The 6,375-nt window shown below is 33.6% G+C and overlaps 1 long non-coding RNA gene across 1 annotated transcript; it reads left to right on the top strand.

The window, feature by feature from the left end:
* Window positions 1-427: 427 nt before the first annotated feature.
* On the top strand, window positions 428-4,660 carry LOC141502783 (uncharacterized). The gene is made up of 3 exons (XR_012472652.1): window positions 428-611; window positions 1,984-2,127; window positions 3,884-4,660. It is a non-coding gene; the product is annotated as an uncharacterized LOC141502783 (long non-coding RNA).
* Window positions 4,661-6,375: the final 1,715 nt, after the last annotated feature.

Genomic DNA, 6,375 nt, shown 5'->3' on the forward strand with positions numbered 1-6,375 from the left:
AACTATTACCCCAGTGCCTATCACAAAAAAGGACAAGATATTCAGTATCCATAGGAAAAAGAAAATATGTAAAAATAAAAAACTAAAACAATTATATCAGCAAAATTCTGTAGTTTATCAATAGTACTTCCTGATAAAGTAGCCAAGTTTTTCATTCCCTGTGTTCAAACTTTGAGAGTTTCTCAACATTTTGAGATATAAAATTTCAACCTTCATGGCACATTAACTTGGTCATATTTGCATTTAACACAGACCATAGCATGCACATTGACCCTTAAAATGTTAAGAGGAACTGAAAAGGAAGGTAGAAGAAGAATATGCTGAGGAACAAACTGCTGATTTGGAATCTTTACCATAACATTTTTTAATTACCTCCATATTGAGCACTTTTCAAATAATTCAGCAACCTCCAACATATGTTATGCAAATATTTACTGAAACTACTGTTTTCAGCAGAACATACCTGAAACATAGTAGAAGAGAATGTCTCATTTGGATCATGTTTTCTTTTAAAGTTGCACGGGGACCTATAAGGGAGTGTTTAATGACAATGGGAATACAGAGATTTTGCACCTGATGTTATACAGAGAGAAGCACTTTACTGAATTAAGGTTTGTATGTAATATTCAAGTGGTAGTGTAAAATATTGTTCAGGAACCTGAATATGGAGTCAGGAACATTTGAATTCTGCCTACTCTGAATATTTCTATTTTATTTTATATTATTAACCATTTGGAGAAGACTTACAAAGGAATTTATTGTTTCTGTGTCTTGAAAATAAATAATAGTGTACATGAAAATAGTTTAGGGATTAAGAGGCTATATAATATGATATGATGGATAAAGAACTCCCCTTGAAGACAGGAAACCTTCAAGTCTCGTCTCTGATTCAAGGAAAAAACACTTGACCATTCAAAACCCTAGGCAACTCTCCAAGACTCTGGTTCCTACCCTCATCAATAGAAGAAGGAAGGCTCTCACTGGTCTGGATCACATCTCCTTTATCATTCTTTATAGATGATGCAGCCTGCTCACATCCACCATTCACCTCTCTATTATCCTTTGCATTATATGCAGCCTCAACTCTTTGTGGAGAGTATAATATTCCATTACTCACTGACATGGAACGTTGTGGAGAGGATAGTAATTTTTTTTTAAAATGAGACTCTATTTCTCAGAGAAGTTAAACAATATTAAAGAGAACTTTGCATTTTCTCAGAGATCATTCTACCCTCTCCCTCCATCTTTTGACCCTGGTAGTTTAAGCTAACCTATTCATGCTTTCTCAAGTTCATGCAGTTCTCATTCATGCCCTATAATATATACACATGTATATACATATGTACACATGTGTTTATATGCCACTATGATCTTTACAAAAAACATCCAAAAGACTCTTTGCCACAGTCTCTATATCAAAGCATGGTGTTTAACTGGATGTGGAGAGAGAAGTTGCTGCCAAAATAATATTTATGATAAAGATAGATAATTTGCTTTTACATTCAGTTTTTGAAACTATTATCATCGGATACAAAACCTAAACTTCTTATAATATTAAGTATCTCTTTTTAGGAGTTACATTTTATCCCCTATTTTCATATTTGTAAATCTTTTGGTTTCTTAACATCCCCTTTGCTTGATAGTCCATCCCAACTTCTGATCTCAGGAAGTCAGTCAATAATAGGCACATTTTAATCTGTAGGATTTTAGGAATTTTAAGAATTTATTTCATGCAAAAGTTTTCATAAGGATAAGCAAATTAAAGGGAAAAAAGCAACAAAAGCCTCTACGTTAGGAAATTTTATTGTTAAAAATAATACTAAAGTGATTGCGCCTTACATATAGATATATACATAAACTTTTAAAATCAGCTAGACAAATTATTAAGAATTGAAAAAGTCATTTCTATTCAAACCAAATGAGAATTCACTGCAGCTTCTATTTTATTAGAAAAATAACAATACACAATTTTCTCTGTTGTAGAAGAGACAGAAGACAAGTTTGAATCCCAGCCACAATGCTTTCTACCTATGTGAGCTTCTCATTTAAATTGTCTGAGGCTGATAATTATGCTACTTCCCAGGGATGATGTGAGAAAATAATTTTATAAACCTCAAGTCATTTAAGGTGAAATATTATCATCTATATTTTCTTTATGTTCTTCAAATAAGAGTATAGCTTATTATAGTTTATTTGCAGAGTAATAATCTCCATTGAAGGAGAAATAATTCAATGTCTTCATCTCAAAGAGAAGAAATGCCTTGCTATCACATGACCAGATAGATCAAAATATTGTTATGTTTGTATTGTTCAATTCTGCCAATGAACCCTTCTCGAAGGATTTGATTGGTAAATGGTTCGATTTAGTTGTTCACATAGACTTACTTGGTCATGGCTATGCTTGTGTTGGGGTGAGTGTATATGTTTGTGAGTGTATGTGTGTAGCACGTTTTAATTATTTGGTTCATTCTGCCATTAATAGAATTATTTAATTGATTTTCATTTGTCCAGCTCTTCATGACTCCTTCAAGGTTTTCTTGATAAAGATACTAGAGTAGTTTGCCATTTCCTTCTCCAGCTCATTTTGCAGAAACTAAATTAACAGGGTCAAGTGACTTTCTTAGGGTCACACAGTCAGTAGTGTCTGAGGACAGAATTGAATTCATAAAAGTGAGTCTTACTGACTTCAGGCCCTGTTCAACCACTGCAAAACCTAACTGTCATTTCTAGAATACCAAATGACCTCTTTCACTTTTTTGATTAGGGATAAAACTTTCAGTATCTGAAATTGCACAAAACTCTCTTAAATTCCAAAACATGTTCTTGACTGTTATAAACTAATTTATTTTGTCTAAATGACTTTGAATCTTATGAAGAAGTTTTTTTGATCATTGTCACAATCATGGAGGGGAGGTTAGAACCCATATTCTATATAGAAACAGAGAAGGCAAAGTAAAATTACTTTACAAACTTTTGTTTGGATGCATTTTTATCTGTCCAATAGAGAAATATGCTTAAATATTCTTTCACCACATCTTGAAATCTCTCCTTCTGCTTTTCCACCTCTTGGAATCATAGTTTCCTTCAAAATTTCAGGCTCCATGGTCTATATGAAGAAGTCTTTTGTGATCCCTTCCCTTAGATGCAAGTTTTTCCCTCCAATCTAAATTACATTGAATTTATTTTATATCTGCTCATAGGTGTACCTAGATTCTCCAGAAATGGCTTGTCTACCTCTTGAGGTCAGAGACAGCTCTTCATTTTTGTCCCTGTATTCATAGCCCTGAGCATACTGTTTACCATATAATTATCCTTTGGAAAGTGTTTGTCCATTGAGTCCTCTACAGGGAAATATATTCTATAAGACCACCTTCTTAAGTAAATCTTCATCCATTCACTTATCTACAAGCTACACTTTTATAGGAGGATCTAGGTATTTCTCATCAATATATTTTAAAATTTCCATTTCAACTGAAGATGTTAATTCTACTAAAATTTCAGAATTGAGTTTAGATGACTTTGAAATTATCCAGTTAAATGTCAAATAACATTCACAAAGATACATTGTGAAAGTAGTACTTACAGTACTTAAATTTATTAAAAGCTTTTTTGATTAAAATGGATTCTTTAAAATGAAAGCTACTTTTCATTTATTTTTCCTTTATAAGTTTCATAACAAGTGCCAAGGTATATGATGCAGGCACAGGAGTCTTTTTCTATATACAATCCACTCTATAAATGATAGAAAAAATTCAGAGTTATTATAAAACACAAAATGTTTCCTGTGAGGAATGGTTTTTGTCATGCATATTCTTTTAAATACCACTGATATGAAAACAAGTATGTGCAAGTTTATTATTATATTTATATTATCCTCCCACAGAATGGTCCTGTGCTGACCTTGAAGCCAGCTTAAGTGCAAGAAACTTTGAAGCAGTGGATAAAGCTGTTCATCATGTCTTACTTGGTTGATATGGAATTAAGATAAAAACAAGTGATATTCCCTGGTTTTCTAAGAAGTTCACTTTTCAGCAGAAAAAGAGAAGAACTAACTTGGTGGAAATATTCTTCACAATAATTCCATTTGTAAACCACTCTAAAATATTATCAAGAAATTGTACTTGCCCAAAATATTTTACATATTGACGATACTCCACCTCAAGCAGAAAAACAAGTTTAAAAAGTCCTCCATTGAAGGCATAATCAATTTGTTAGGACATTATCAATGGAGAGAATATTTTCCAAGCTTAATAAAACTAAGTTTTTTCATTTCTATTGCTGTGTCACTAAATTCTAGGATAAAAAATTCTAAGCTGAGAAGGCTAAACTTGTTTCCACTGAGATTTGGAACAATGTCATTTCAATCACCTCTCAAGTGGATACTGACATCATGTTGATGTGGATATTCCTGCCAATGATGTAGATCATGTAGCTTTTGTAACTCTGGTACCCTTCTGTCCCTCTCCATCTTGGATGTTTGTGGTCTATGTCCTCCTATTGCCACATAGAGTCCATGTTAACTAATGTACTGGGTGGCAGCTTTGCTTTCTCCTGACATTTCATGGAGACCTGGATGCAAATTACCCTTTTGATTATATTTTGCTCTTCCCATGTGATTGGTCCATTTTTCCTTTTCACTTATACTTTTATTTGACCTTGGCATTCTCCACATAGTGTTCTTCTTGTGTTTTATCTATGTTTTTAAAGATACTACAAGCTCTAGCATGCTCTATCATGTATGACAAGCTCCCCTTATGGTCTTGGCTTCAGATTCAGTTAATTTCCAAGGAACAACACAGGCACAAAAAGTTCTTTTGCCATAACACTCCATAAAGCAAAATATCTCCAAGTCAATAACAATACAAAACAAAGCATTAACTTTTTTTTTCTTGGCACTTTTCAGGAGTATTTTCTGATACAAATATCTGGAAACCATCTAGACAACTATGACTAAGGATGCCATTTCACTAAAACTGTAATGATTGAGAATAATTGGAAAGGCTTGTTTTTATTCCCCCCCCCCAAGGTGGACCCCATCTGTCCTGATACAACTAAACATTTCAAACATTTGAGGAGAAGGACTTTTATTTGATTTTTGGGAGATGGAACTCTTTTAGAACTGTAATCAAAGAAATAGCACTATACCTAAAGATATCAAGTTGATGAAGAGAACTAAGGAACTGGGAAGTTTTGGTAATCTCCTTCACTCCCTCCCCAATTCCAGAATATTTAGGGAAGAAGTGTAAATACTGAGAAGTTTGATTTAAAAGCAATAGTTCCCTTTTTGCCTTTAAGTAGTTTGCATTAATTTCAAGTGAGAGTAAAACTCAAAGTGAGCCTCCAGGACTTAGGAAGAGAACCACTGCTTTTCCTCAGTTTGCAGATGAGAAATTTCTCTGAAACTCTGTTTTTCTTTTTTTCTTTGAGGTTTCAATATTCAGAAACTGACATATTGTGTTTAACCACGTGCCCTGCCCTAATTAGGTGTCTGGTATCTCAGGCAGCAAACTCTATATTGCAAGGGGTCACTTTTACAGAAATGTCTGAGCCCGTGATTAGAAGACCCTCCAGAGAGGTAGACCCAGTTGCAGTTATGATGCAGCCTTTGTTTTAAGATGAAACTTTATCATCATAAAGAGCACAAACATAATAAGTTGGGAAGCAAGGAAATAATTACCTAGGTCAGAAATAATTTCAGAAAAGGTACAGAAATAGAAGATCATTGAGAAGAATGGTGTATAAAGAATTTCTGTTTTCTTGTAATAGCATCTTTGAAGGGGAAAACCGAGACAAGGCTGGAAAGGTAGATTGTGGTGGGGTATGCATATCAGGATCTGGAGATTATGCTTTAATTGATTGACAATAGGGAACCTTTGAAGTCTTTTAAGTAGATGGATGAGCTGATTACAGTTGTGAATTGGGGAATCATTCAGACTCTGGTAAAGAGATACTGGTGAGGGGAGAGATTGGAAGAGGAAGCTATTATAATTGTCTTTGCAAGAAGAGATGACAGACTGACTTAGGATAGTCAGAGGAGGAAGAGAGAAGATGGAATTGATATGAGAAATATGACAGAGGTAGGTTTGACAAGGCTAGACAATTAGTCATGAATTAACTTTGTGTGTCAAAAAGTACATAATAGTGATATCTAGGTTATCCTGTTTTTTGAGAATCATGGAAATGTATCATGTACACTCACATGAATAAATTTGTTTGCAATTTCTTTCTTCAATGGAAATAATAAACTTATTAGGCTAGAATATCAACATTTCATTTCAAATCACTATGAATAAAATAATAGTTTTGGTGTATATAGCACCTCCCAGACACTTTTGCTTACATTATCTAAGATACTAGAGCATAGGGTTTTTTTTT

The sequence above is a fragment of the Macrotis lagotis genome, chromosome X (genome assembly GCF_037893015.1).
Source record: "Macrotis lagotis isolate mMagLag1 chromosome X, bilby.v1.9.chrom.fasta, whole genome shotgun sequence".
NCBI lineage: Eukaryota > Metazoa > Chordata > Mammalia > Peramelemorphia > Peramelidae > Macrotis > Macrotis lagotis.